This window comes from Ictidomys tridecemlineatus, chromosome 2 (genome assembly GCF_052094955.1).
Source record: "Ictidomys tridecemlineatus isolate mIctTri1 chromosome 2, mIctTri1.hap1, whole genome shotgun sequence".
In the NCBI taxonomy this organism is placed as follows: domain Eukaryota; kingdom Metazoa; phylum Chordata; class Mammalia; order Rodentia; family Sciuridae; genus Ictidomys; species Ictidomys tridecemlineatus.
Window position 1 is genome coordinate 192,829,926 of NC_135478.1, and position 13,333 is coordinate 192,843,258.

The window sequence follows — 13,333 nt, forward strand, 5'->3', positions numbered from 1 at the left end:
CTCAGTAACTTTGACTTTTACTGTAAATTCATGTTTAGTTCTTATTTATCTCATAATTTAGATATAAACTTTCATGCATTTGCCTAATTTGTAGATGCCTGTAGTATCATAACACTAGACTAATTGCTTTAGGAGACAAAATTATTTTGTATTAGGTTGTGAACTAAAGAATTTGCAGTCAGGTTAGGGAAGAATAAATCAAGCATAAATGTTAGATACTGAAATTAAAAAGAGTCTATAACTAGCAATAAAAGTTCTTCACCTTCTCCACTATCTCATTAAAAGATTTATGAAGACAAAAATAAAAAGGGGGTGAAAATAGCTACTAATAGATTTTAGACAAAATTTCTACTAAGTGATTGGCTGCTGTAACTCGATTGAGAACATAGTCTAAGACTTGTCATAGTGCACAGCTGTAAACAAACCTTATCACTTATTTTAAGGGAAGGTCAGATGGACTTTCCCTCTTCAGTTTAGAAGTACAAATTTTGACTGAAGAGAATGATGGAAAACCATTCCTCTGTTTCAGTGGTGCTGGTTTTGAAAATAGAGTGCTACTCCTGCTATTCTCTCCCTTCCCTCTTACCATAATTTATAATCACCTGTAGTTAAAGTTTCAGAGATTGCTGAGAGCTAATAAACAGGAAATGAGATGGAACTTACATGACTACCACATTCTTAGGTATAGTATAAATAGACTAAAAAACAGCAGTTTATAGAAGGGCTATTTTTTTAAAAAAAATGTATTCAATATGTTGTTAAAAAGCAAGAGCTGGTCAAATAAATTTGGTCTAGGAAAGTAGATCCTAATATTTGAAAGGAAAAAAATGTAGGACTAAAGGCAATCAGAATTCCATATTAATTAATGACTAAGCATAGTTGGAGTTCTCCTCATTTGTTGAAGAAAAAAAATAGAAAATTTCAGCTATAGATCACCTTTGAACAAGGAGCTTGAAAGTTCAGTTTGAAAATTATTTTTGAGAGAAATTCAGAGAAAAATTAAAACTTTAAAAAAATTCTCTTAATAGCATGCAAGTAGAAAAAAAAGCCTCTTTTAAACCAAAAGACATAAAATTTCAACACTGGGAGATAGACGAAAGAAGCAGCCATTCCCTGACAATCACAATAATGGTGGAAAAGCCAGAAATATAAACAGAGTTGGAATCATTACAGAAATATGAAATCTCAACCTGTAGGGGGGGCGTAAAAATTTGCGGATTCCTGGTAGAGGAGAAAGAGTAGTCAAGAATAGATGACCAAGTTTTACCAGCAGTCTACTTACTAGGAGTGTGCTGGGGAGGAGAGTTAACTCTTATTCCCCACCCACACACATTAAACAGGAAAAATTACCACCCCTCCATTACCACCACAAGAGGTGTGCATTGCTTGGGCCAGGAAGTGGTAACTTTAGGATATACCCTGAGCCACTATATTTTGGGGAGCATACAGCTGTAGGAAAACTGATATAGCATTTCCCCATAAAGTTTCCCTCTTTAAAAAGGCTGTATATAATTTTGCTATTGAAGACATTTTTTCAGTCTCATTTCTTGTTAGCAGTAGCATTGAGCCCATCAAACTGTACAGAGATCAACTGCCTGAACTTTTTTTCCTTTGTCTATTTCTGTCTTCAACATTTTGATCCCTACGGGGAATTTTTCTCTTTCTTGTAAACCTTGCTAAGACCTGAAAGGAAAAGCTAACGATGCTGTCACTTCATGTAATATTCTCCAAGTTACCTCACATTGCTGTTTACTTGAAGTATTTTTTTTTCTGTATACTTTTCTTCCTCTTATCAGACTACAGTATTCTTTTCTACTCCTTATATGATCATTCAGATGTACTTTTTCTTGAGTGTAAATTTTTTTCTTTTTATTAAATTACATATCACTACTAAAATAAAGCCAAATTTTTGAATAAAACATGCAAAAATCAGCTACATCAGAATTTTTAGTCCACACTTTCAGATCTGGCTGAAAAAAAAATCTAGTAATACCACCTATATTTTTCCACCCTCCTAATGTCAAGGTCTTTGAAGACTTTTCCTTCAATATAATCATCGCCCAAGCTCATCCTACTAAGAAACAGCTCTGAAGAAGCCTGCAGCTGCCCTAATCTTGCAACTGACTCCAATTGTTAATGGCAGCTGTTATTTGTGAAGCCACCCACATGTTTTTGCCAAGGTCTAAGGGGACCTATAGAAATAGAAGTCAGCTGTAGACAAAGCCATCTTTAGTTCCTGGCATTCACAAAGTTTAAAATGCTGTGTGGCCAGTTACTATACATGGTTAATGTTGTCACAGAACATTAAAATCCTGCCCAGACAGCATAAGCCTCTAGAAATCACCAAAAGAAAAGCACCTTGGCAACATGTTAAAGGTCCAGACAATCTGCTCCCACCCAAAGGCTCCCTCGTGTTGCTTCTGCCTGAAATTCCACATCCAGTTTCATTTGTCAATGTTCTCTGAGACTGTACCCAAAATTACTTGTTTTGAAAGAAACTCAATAAATAGCAAACTCTCCTTCAATCAAGTTCTGAGAAAAAAGTCGGTGGATGGAGGCCAACAATGCTGAAGGCATCCATCTTCTTAATGTAGGGCCTGTTCAGATTCCTGTTTCAGTGTGGAGGAGGAGATCCCCTGCTCTCTTTAGGCTTTCTCCTCTCTAAGGAAAAAGGGGAGGAACTATGTCAACACTACCCTTTGTTATTCCCCACCCCCAATAAAATAAAATCACCTTTTATCTTCTAGGGGATTAAGAAACTAAAAGGCCAGGGGCAGCACACAATTAGAATTGCTGTTTCTACCCATAAATGTCACCAGAAAGAACTGTGTTCTAATAAGAAAGGCAGGCTCATTTTCAAGTTGTTTTGCAAGCTAAATGCAGATCAAGGAAGTACTATCAAGTTTTATTGAAGAACCTGAGAAACTCATTCTAAAGTATACATGAAGATTCAGATTTTGACCAAAGATGAACATAGGGGTAATTGATTGAACTAGACATTAAGACATACTACAAAGCTATTTAGTATAAACCAAATGGTTGCTTGTGCAGATATAAAAATGTACAAGTTAATGGGAGAGAATAGGGAACACAAACATATCCAGATACAGATAGGGGTTCGATATGCAACACGCATGGCCAAATACGTCCCCAGGGCACAGATGGGTAGTTCATTAGATGTATTTGAAAACATGGCTCACAATAAGGAAAAAGTTTCAAGCATACTCTGTTTCACCCTAGATAAAGGTGATCTCCAGATGGACTTAAAGAAACTTTAAGTTTTGAAAATATAACTCAAAATGAAGTATAGATTGTATAAATGACTTTGGAGTGAGGAAGCTCTTCTTCAGAAAAAAATGTAGAAGCACAAATTATTATATGAAAAAGTATTTGACCACCTCAAAATCATGGATTTTTTTTTCCTAACACAAAAATACTTAACATTCAAACCAATAAATAAATGTCCAGAGAAAAATATCAGCAATGAAAAATGACCCAACCACCAATGAACAAAATATATAAACAGGCAATCACAGATCGGAAATAGCAAATACATACATAAATTAATGCAAGTTCAACAGCAGTGAAAGAATTGCAAGTTGAAATAACCAATAGATTTATACTGAATAGGTTTATACAGAACACATTTTTAAAAATTGAAAACATTAGATTATAAAGTCATTTAGGAAATAGGAAATACAGGAGTCCTTATGAGGAGACCAATTGGTATATAACTAGATTAGGCTCTCTGGAATGTAATCCGGCAGCATTTAGCGGAATTAAATGCTATTATTGCCCAGCAGTCTCAGTGTGTAGAGAGCAGGGAACTTCCCAACAGTCTCATGCAGGAGGCCCAAGTTCACTGTGCACTATGTTTGTACACTATCTCACACTGTTTAGATGTAATAGGTATCTATCATTAAGAGAACAGATATGATAGAAATAACCTTGCAGAAGGAAGTTGTAAAGAACTTGATATGCCCTGGTTATTTGGATTCATTTTTAAAACTCTTTCCTCTCCAGGAGCAAAAGGATCTTAAGAACCTAGAGCACAATAGCATTTTTAATAAATATAAAATACATGCATCAAATAATGTGTTTTTCAAAGTCACATGCTTGTCAAAATACACATAATAAAGCAAAGTGATTGTGTACGGTGAATGGGCAAGGGAATGAGATCTGGAATTATGAACTGAAGGGAAAATATGTGAGGGACTTTGTACCAACTAATGATATAGCAAAAAACGAACTATTATTATTTATTCAACTATCTACTTCTGAAATTCAAAATATAAATCACAAGAGATGGATAATGTGCATCGTGCTGGCATGTAAATAGCAAAAGGCTAAATTACCATTAAAGTCCAAGTAAGATAATCAGTACTGTTGATTATGAGTAACATTAAAATGCCTTTCCAGAATGACAAGTAAAATAACACAAGAAATATTATGCAAATGACATAGAATTCCTAAAACAAACTAGAGTAATTGCAAATAGAAGCAATAATAAATGACATGAGTTGTGAGGGGGATACAGAGTTCTAATTCTTCAGCTCAAAAGAGCCTACCATATTTCATTAAATTAATAGTCAATAAAGTCAAGCCATTTAGGACACATGTGGCCACAATCTGTGAAGGACTTTGTTTTTAAATCACAAAAATATGGGAGAGTGGAGAGAATTTGTAATATTGTTGGGGAAACATATTTATAAAGAATATGCAGCAACCTAGCAAAATGCATAGTGATGAACAGTACCAAAAGTACAATACAACCTGCCAAACAAAAAAGGAAGCAGAAGCTAGAACTGAACATAAAATAAAGTTTGATCCTGATCTCAACTATGTACAATTGTTTGCTAATTAAATAGCTTTACTTCATACTGTAGTCACTAATCATGATATCACATGCAACAGTAATTTGTTAACCATAATATATGTAATCACAATTTGTTAACTTACAATTTTAAATAAGAAACTATAAAGGCTTTAAGAGTATGCTGAACTGTAGACAGTCAATTTCTCTGGTTATTTGAAATCTTCCTTTTTGTATATCTTTGTTTTCCCAAATTCCCACAGTGTACACATATTTATTTGGAAACAAGGAAAATATATCTAATTTTTAATATTAAACACTAATCATGACAAGTAACAGCTTAAAGATGTGATTGCTCAGCAGGTTAGATTAATATGGGTAGAAGAGAAAGACAACACATGCAAATGGACCCAGGCCCGAGACTGACATTTTGAGAAAGACTTTTCTAATTATACAGCCTAAGCTAGCTATGGCATTAATAGCCCAAATGATAAGAATTTAGGACAGTGGTTTTCTCTTAGAGAACTAGCTTAACCAAGGCTTTTTCCCCCTCTGTTCCAGCACATTTGGGAATTAGTAATTCTTATGCACAGATTGTTTGTTAGTCTACTAAAGCTTGTATTTCGATACAGCAAATCAATGGAATATCAAATTATGCATTAATTCTCAGCCCCAGATCCCTTAAAGGATTTTCTTGAGAGTTGTAATGTACTGTTATTAAAGTTTTAAATTTTGTTATATTTTGAAGATAATAGCACCATGCCTATTAATGTGAAATTTATAATTTGAACCCGCAAGTATGCCTTACCACCTCCATGTATTATATTTTCTATATAACACAAAGTGTACACTTTACATTTAAACTATAGCTAAAATGCATATATTCTTCATTTGTGCTACTGCTACTGCAGCTGGGGCAGCTGGCATTAGTAGCAACCCCCAAGGACGGGGACTTTTCTGACTTCCCTGAAGGTGCCTTAGGGCTATGCAAAAGACTGAGGTGTCCCTGAGGAGACTTACTGTGGATGAATACATCTGCCTCAACAAACTGTTTAATATCTCTGTTTAGAAACACGGTCCTTCTAAATGTCCTTCCTATGTTGTTCCCTTATAATTTGCATTTCTAACTTGAAGAAAATCAGAGGTATTTGGAGAAAACTATAATGATGTTGTTTGTTAAGGAGAAAAATGAGCTTTGGTGCCCACGTGCAAGAAAATAAAAGGGCCAAGTATAATGTAGTCAGGTGGTCTATTGGGCTAATGAGGATTATCAAATGACAAAGTTGTAGATTTTTAATATTAATCACATGGAGGCCTAATATTAAACAGGAAAAGAATGAACTGTGAAAAATAGGCAGCCACTACTAATATCTCTCACCCAGTGATCTGGCATTCTTTTCCCTAAGTTCAGTGGTTGGGGTTTTTCTAATGGCTTCACCAGGTGTTTTTACTTTTTTTTCCTCCCACATTCTGCATTTATTTGGACCCTTTGCTATGTTTGGTCTATCTCCACCTGGTGTGTGAAAAAATCTATCTAGTATAAGAGTTTTGCTTCATAGGTGCTGGACACAAGAAGGGTACATGAAGAAAGTGTGATGCACTGGCTGGTGATTGACAGTAAATTGTTACCAGTTCACAGTGGGATAAAGACACAAATTGAGAGTGTCTAGAAACTTATATAGCAATTTGACATTGTCAGGATGACTAGTCTGGTTGAAAAGGCTGTAAACTATTTCAGGTATTGGTAAAATTTGAGCTGCAGAGAGCACAAATTATGTTCCAGTCAAATTACAATGAATATTTTAAGATTATTTTGATGACTGAAACCTAATACTGTATAAAATTTGAAATCAATGGATTTCTTCAATTGAAACATATAAATTTAATTGTAAATTCAGGATAAATACTTGAAACTGGCTACATATGACATTTTAAAGATTAATTTTGGGAATATAGCATTTCTTCCTTTTGGATACAAATTAAATATCTTAACTTGATGAAATTGTCCATCCTTTCCCATCAGCATTCTTGTGTGAGAATGGTTCTCTTTTGTGAGTTTTGCATTAAATGTTGCTTAACAAAAAATTGTTTGCATTTGATATTGTTATCAATCAAATAAAAATTATGTCAACAGATAAAAACTAAGCTTATTTGTCACATAAAAATTTAAATATTCTTAGCCAGGTGTGGTGGCACATGCCTGTAACCCCATTAATTTGAAAGGTCAGCCTTAGCAACTAAGCAAAACCCTGTCTCAAAATTACAAAGGCCTTGGGATGTTGCTCAGTGATAAACTATGCCTGGGTTCAATCCCCAGTACCAAAAAATAAAATATTTTTATATATAGTGTTAGCTTGAATTGTATGTATAGGTATTTGATATGGGAAATTAGTATTTTGCTCCTATCTTTTTATTATGATTGTTAAAAGGAAAATTTTAAGAGTCATTGTGATTGTCTCTATTAATCAAACACCCATGTTTTCTATGTTTTAACCTAGCTGTTATAGCTTCTTTTAAAAAACATTAATTATCTTGTAGTTACTTCCTACAAGTCTAACAAATAGTCCTTGAGTAAAGCAAAACCACAGAGTTACTCTATGAGGGATTTCCAATGATGTGTGGCAACAGAAGAAGCTCCATTGGGATAGACCTCAACTTAAAATTTTAACCTACATATTGTGATTATATTTGATGAAATATAATTTTGCATGTAATGAAAATCAGGGCTTACATTTTTCATTTCTTTTTTAAAAACTGCTTTATGTTTTTATAACATAGTAGTCTATACCTGTTTATAAATAAATTAAAACTAGGTTGTTGTATCAGATACCTTGACAAGTGATGCCCTATGATCTAAAATATAATAAGGTGTTAGAAGAAATGGAAGAAGTCATCTAAAACTAGTGATATTTTTTGAGGATGTGGGATATGAAAGATAGAATGAAACAAACATTATTACTGTATGTATATATGTGACTGCATGACCAATATGATTCTGCAACATGTACATCAGAAAAATGAGAAATTATATCCCATCTATTATATATTTATATATATATATTATATTTGTATGATATACCAGAGTGCACAAATGCATTCTGCTGTCATGTATAACTAATTAAAACAGATTGAAATTTTTTTTAAAAAAGGTGATGACACATGTACAGTGTACTGGGCTCTTTTCTTCTTTTTCATTTTTCCTCTGCCTAGTAACTACTACTTCTGGGAATATCTTCCCCACCCCACAACACACCTAAGCAGATTCTATGGTTTCCATGTCTGCCTTTGTAGACATGTGACCTATACATAGAGCCCTTCTCTTTAGAAGGGCCCTAAGTCTGCTGCTCTAATACCCTGATGTAGCTCTTTTAAAATTCTTAATAGTTTTTGAAAAAGGGGACCCACATTTTCAAATTGAACTAGACTCCACAAAATTAGGTAACAATCCTGAGTAGCAGCTATGTTAGTATGATATAACCACACTCCCTAGCCACCTTGATTAATTCAAGTCTGTGTGCCAGACTGAAGTCAATAATAAGGCTTTCCAGAGAATTTGAAACTTGGTAATGAGAGATTCAGGGCAGATTTATATTATGTCTCAGTAATGACTAAGATACAAACTTCTACCCAGCCAATCTTATTCTTGTGATGCTTGGTGATTCAATAACTCCTGGGACCATGACAAAAGAACTATTATACTATATTCCCTTTTTTTAAATTCTGGAATAAGGTTGTTCTTGCAACTAAAAAATGTAACTGAAATGTGTACCTATTTTATAGGTTGAAGAAAGAATAAGAAGATTGAAAATTATATTGCAATTTTGTTTTCAGTCTTAAATATTAAGTTTCAATATTTTAATGCAGTGGACATAGTTGCATGAAAATATGTTGGTAAATCATAATCTAGAGGTTGGAGATCATAATCTAGAGTTTGCATTATTATATTAATAATTATTTGCTTGTAATTACATTTTATATAATTGTATTACATATAGTAACTATTTCAGTTTTTATATATGTTCCACATCTGGGATGATGGGATAAAATGGATTAAAGAGCCTTTCCTTTACCCTTGGAGAAAAGGGAATATAATGGATATAGGAAAGTCAACAATTAAGAAGACTGGCCACACCCTGAATTTGGGAAAAGCCATCTGGATATTGGAGGTCTCTCCTGTGAAAATGGATAACCAGCCAAGTGCCCTGGTACAGTGTTTTTCATAAAAAAGTTTTTGAAATGGTAAACTGAATTCAAACATTAAAATATTTGATGCTGAATTTGCAATTATCCTTTGTCCTCAGCCACCTCTTACTACTTACTCTCTCAAACCACAGAAAAATGGATAGGAAAAAAACATACCAAGTTCTCCAACCTGAAAACACACATTAGCAGGAAAGAATTCCTGCCTCAGAAGTAGCAGAAAGGAAGTCAGTTGGTTATCCTTCACTGTTGCTGAAAATGAAAGGTGCCAAAAAGAGCTGCCTAGACAGAGAAAGGGTAGAAAGAAAAAGAATAGTAATAATTCAAACACAAAAAAGAAAAATTCAAACTACTTAAGGCAATAAGCTGACCACGTGAATGACTGTGAATAACCAGAAACCCAAACCCTGGAAACAAAAACTCAATAGAGCAAAGCTTTCCAAAGTTACTTCTAGCTATAGGAAAGCATTAAATATGATTTAAATGATCTATGAGTTCAAATCTGAGATATTAAAATAATAGGGTGAGATGAGCATAAAATACTAATGGATACCAGTGACAAGATCATCAGAGGACAGTTGAGGATCACAGTAGTTATATCATTTATATTGTTACAATAATAGTTACGGTGATATAAATCTGCCCCTTTTTTTCCATCTACATAGATTTTATGGCAGCATCACTCATCTTTTCCATCATGGGAGAATGGACAAATAATTTGTGGTAAATTATTTCTATGAATTTATCCCAAAATAGAGTGTGATTTTCAGTCTGGTGACTTGTGCATGGCATCATCTTAAGTGAAAAAAAAATTTCAATAATACATCTAGGAAAAAAATATACATCTAGGATAATTTTGCTTTTCTAATACAGCACAAATTCCCTTTATATGTGAATGTTAGAATGATCATGTAGATTTATGTAGGAAAAGAGAAAATTTCATTGTGTATATACACCACAGTTTCTTTATCTATTCATCTAGGACATGAAAGGCATCTAGGTTGGTTCCACAACTTAACTATTGTGAATTGTGCTCCTACAAACATTGATGTGGCTGCATCAGAGTAGTATGCTGTTTTTAAGTCCTTTGGGTATAAAACAAGGAGTGGGAGAAACTGGGTCTAGATGAATGGATAAAGAAACTATGGTATATATACACAATGGAATATTTCTCAGCATTAAAAGAGAATAAAATCATGGCATTTGCAGGTAAATGGATGTAGTGTAGAATATCCTGCTAAGCAAAGTAAGCCAATCCCCTAAATCCAAAGGCCAAATATTTTCTCTGATATGTGAATGCTGACTTATAATGGGGTGGATGGGGAGGAATTTAGGAACTTTAGATAGGTTGAAGGGGAGGGAGGGAAAAGGAAGGGGCATAGGGTAGGAAAAATGGTGGAATGAGATGGACATCATTACCCTAAGTACATTTATGAAGATACAAATGGTGTGACTCTACTTTGTGTACGACCAGAGACATGAAAAATTGTGCTCTATATGTGTATTATGAATTGAAATGCATTCTGATATGTATAACAAATTAGAATAAATACATTTTAAAAAACAGAAAAAAGAAACCACAACTTTCCATACATTATTATGCATGATTTAACTAATGACTTGAATCACATAGTGTCATTTTAACCCTAATCTTTTCTTTTTCCTGTAAAACCCTGTTTGTTACATATTACATTTCAAACTTGAAATTCATAAGGAAAGTGTAACCCAAGGACTTCTTTTTAAGGTCACTTACTCTTATTCTAACAAAATTAACTTTTTCTTCTAATTACAGCTGAAAGGCCTTGGTGACATGGAGGATTTGGTTCTTTATGGAAAGATGACAATAATCAGCAGATGGTATCTTAAGTGAGCTGCCTTTCACAGGGAATGCACCCAGCTCTCTGCAGATTTTGGTGAGGTCTCAGTCCTGGAGCACACAATCTATGGGGCATAACTACATGGTAAGAGCACAACAGGGAAATGCAGGATGGGTCAACCCAAAGATGAACAAAGTAAATGTATTAGGGTTCTCCAGAGGAACAGAATCAACAGGAAGTATGATTCTAAAGACAGGATTTATTAGATTAATTTATACAACCAGAAGATGGATAATCTAAAATGGCCATCTGCAAGCTGGAGAGCTGGAGGAACCAGTAGTTGCCCAGTCCAGGAAGCTGAAGCTACAGAAAAAGAGGGATCAACAGTGCTTCCCTAGTCAGAAACCAAAGGCTTCTGGAAACTCCTTGGAGAATCTCTGGCAGAGCCCACATTGGAAGACTGAAGAAGTAAGAATCCAATATCCTCAGGTGACTGCAGCAAGAATCAAGAGCCTATTCAAGAAGAATGGGGCTTGCATCTGCTGAAGCTTCTTTGTTATTCCAACTTTTATTCCATCCAAGCCATCATCCTATTGGACAGTGCTGCCCATGTTTAGGGAAGGTCTCCACTTCAGTTAGCTATCCACATGCCAATCATTCCTAGACATGTCCTCATGAATACACCAGAGCCTCTTAATCATTAGCATCTCTTAATCTAATCAAGTTGACAATTCAAATTAACCATTACAGTAGAGAACCATTATTCTACAAAGAAGCCAGTGTTTCAAGAAAATTAGTTTCATAAACTTAAGACTAAGCCAAGAACAAAAATATGAGTGACAGTAATCCAGAGCTGCATGATCATTTTGATATATAATGCAAGCCTCAAATGCAAGCCATAAAACATGATTTTAAATTTCCTAGTATCTAATTTAAAATATAAAATACAGATGAAATTAATAAATATTTTATTTTCTTATATATCCCAAATATTAATGTCAACATGTAATCAATACAGAAAGTATGAGACATTTATTTTCTTCTAAGTCTTCAAAACCCAATGATAATTTCCTTATTTCAAAGTAGTAGCAATTAAGTGCCACACATGGTTACTGGTTATTGTCCCGGATGGTTCAGGGCTAGAATCATGGAAGTGACCAATGGGTAAAGGTGAGAGACTCTAAATTAATCCATCAAATCCAGCAAATGATGTCAGGTACTCTTTATCTTCAGTGCACATGTAAATTTTAAGTATTCTAAATCCTCAATTTTCTTCTATCTTACCTTCAAAACCCTCAGATTTGTTGGTTATGTCAATGAGAAAGATATTACATCATATCCCCTCTTCATAGGCCTGAGATATCCTATGAACTAGCACTGTGGATGGTTTCAATATTGCTCAAAATATAATGGAATCTTATTGCTTACTAAATTGAAAGAAAAAGAGGACATAAAAATTGAGAGTACCCATCTAGCTAACACCAACCATATTTGGATTTTGATTGTTTCCACTGTTTGTGCTAAATAGGGATTCCTACATTCTGATACAACCTAAATTTTATGTATTTATTTCAATTAGCTTTTGAATTATGTAAGTCAAATAAATCAAACAAGTATATTTGGTTCTGATGTAATTTAAGGCAAAAACAAAAGGCTTAAAAATCCTAAAATATTATCCATGGTACTTATAATTAGGATTTATTCCTTTAAACGTAAAAGGAAGAACTACCACCCAAGGGAAAGTTCAATTAACAGAGCACTTTGTGGAATCATCCAAGGGACAAAAAGACTCCTAATGCACAGTGGAAAAGTATGGTTCACAAACTAAATGTGAGAACACCTAACCTCATTGAATCAGCTTTCATATTTGTATAAGCTCCTTAATTTCAACATGCTGTAGTTCAAGTTATCAATTTGTTACTTTACAGTCAATGTTTCCTCTTTCAGGGAAACATTTAACAAGTTTTCTCAGATCTGAAACAATGACAATATTATCAAAGTTTACTTTGGGGCTGGGGATGTGGCTCAAGCTGTAGCACGCTCGCCTGGCATGTATGTGGCCTGGGTTCGATCCTCAGCACCACATACAAATAAAGATGTTGTGTCTGCCAAAAACTAAAAAAAAAAAAAAAAAAAAAATGTTAAAAATTCTCTCAAAAATAAATAAATAAATAAATAAAAGTTTACTTGCTTTGTTTTCCATATTGAGATTTTATAATCCAAAATTAAGATTGTTCTGTTCAGGAGTCAAGTTTTATATGTGTGTATGTGTGTGTGTGTGTGTGTGTGTGTGTGTGTGTGTGTGTGTATACACTATTCAATTAACCCAGTAGTGATATTGTAGTCTGTTCTTTGCTTGCTGTTCTATAGTTCCATTAATCAAAAGTGTTTCAATATGCTACCATGGAATACCTGAGATTGAATGATTTATAAAGAGAAGGGGCTTATTTTAACTCAGTTCTGGAAGTCAAAGAGCATGGCACCACCACGTATTATTCTCTTG

The 13,333-nt window shown here is 34.1% G+C and overlaps 1 long non-coding RNA gene and 1 other non-coding gene across 4 annotated transcripts in view; one reads left to right on the forward strand and one right to left on the reverse strand.

Moving 5' to 3' along the window:
* The window catches only part of LOC144375430 (uncharacterized), a 216,962-nt gene extending 203,941 nt beyond the window's left edge, over positions 1-13,021 (forward strand). For all 3 annotated transcript variants that reach the window (XR_013435272.1, XR_013435273.1, XR_013435275.1), the window contains one exon: positions 10,806-13,021. This is a non-coding gene — a long non-coding RNA (uncharacterized LOC144375430). The remainder of the gene's footprint in view (positions 1-10,805) is intronic.
* LOC120892114 (small nucleolar RNA SNORA18) lies at positions 7,339-7,469 on the reverse strand. Its single transcript, XR_005736774.2, has one exon. It is a non-coding gene; the product is annotated as a small nucleolar RNA SNORA18 (small nucleolar RNA).
* Positions 13,022-13,333: the final 312 nt, after the last annotated feature.